The following is a 1,465-nucleotide window of genomic DNA, read 5'->3' on the forward strand; positions in this document are numbered from 1 at the left end:
TTGGCTATGTGAGAAGGTATTGTTCTTTATTGAAATAAAAAATAAGAACACCTAAAACATTGTCTTAGTCCCCAACAAAAAAATTAAATAATAAAAAAAAAAGTCTTAGTCTCTCTTACAAGGTCACATTCGCTTCCCCCTTTCTTTTAATGCAAAAGATATCAATTTTGGTCTGAATACCCTTTTCAATAGGGTTTTCTTGTATTATATAGAAGAGATTTTACCACATAATTGCCAGAATTCCGGCACCTAGAAAGCTAAAACTGGTGAGTAATTCTAACGTCTTTTACAGCTATTTATAGCATATATATACATAGAAAATGTCTCTAAATCAATTCAAATCAATTCTTATAATAACATCAATCAAAATAATTCCCACATCGAATCATATTTCGTATCATCCCCAACAAATGTGCCTTAGTAAATATATCTGCAGTTTGATGCTAAGTGGAAATATGTGGAAGAGTAATCACATGTTGGTCAAAGATTCACGAATAGAACGACAATCAACTTTGGTATGCTTCGTCAATCATGAAAGACAGGATTTACAGCAGTTGAATAGCACTTGTATTATCAGCATGAAGAGGAGTGGCGTGAAGTTGAGTAAAACCAAGTTTACTTGATAACCCACGAAGCCATGTGATTTCAGAACATGCGGAAGACGGGACAATGTTCAGACTGGTGTAACACTTGGAAACTCGATCTCGCTTTTTACTTTACTATTCCAAGAAATAAGTGCATTGCCCAAGAACTTGCAACATCCTGTAACAGATCGACGAGTATATTCACATCCAGCCCAATGAGCAATAATACTATACCCCGTCAATTATGATGAAGTTTCCTTTGGAAAGAACAACCCTAGCGCAGAGGTGCCATTGAGATATCAGATAACGCGACAGACAACAGCTAATTGAAGATGTCGAGGAGCCTGCATAAATCGATTGGCTTTTTGTATAGCCAAAGAAATGTCAGCGCGATAATTGTAAAGTAGTTAATGTTGGCTTTTGATCATGTCATTCACAATGCAGCGAAAGCATGTGATAACTTTTAAATGTAATAATAACAATTATTAAAGTATAAGAACGAAACACCCTAGGAACCATAACTAGACGAGAAATTTGGCTATTGATGCATAAAAATGGGTCCTATAACAAATTATTCCATGCTAATTAAACATCGCCTTTCTATGCTAGTATTCTCCTAGATTCCCAAAATGCCCCTAACATAAATTGCCATATCTTTTTTCTGATATTGTCTTCTCTCTCTATCTCTCACGTTTTCCCTTCTCTCAAGCTCTCTCGCTCAAAAAAACAAGGCAGCCACCATGTATTCTCTTGATCTATAATAATTTTGGAGCTCATCTAATCTGAGATTTGAAGTTGTTCTTTGGGAAACTTTTGAATCCTATCAAGGCAAGAAACTCCATTTTGGGTTTGGGATCGAGTGGCACAATCTTATGGATAAG

The sequence above is a fragment of the Humulus lupulus genome, chromosome 4, assembly GCF_963169125.1.
Source record: "Humulus lupulus chromosome 4, drHumLupu1.1, whole genome shotgun sequence".
In the NCBI taxonomy this organism is placed as follows: domain Eukaryota; kingdom Viridiplantae; phylum Streptophyta; class Magnoliopsida; order Rosales; family Cannabaceae; genus Humulus; species Humulus lupulus.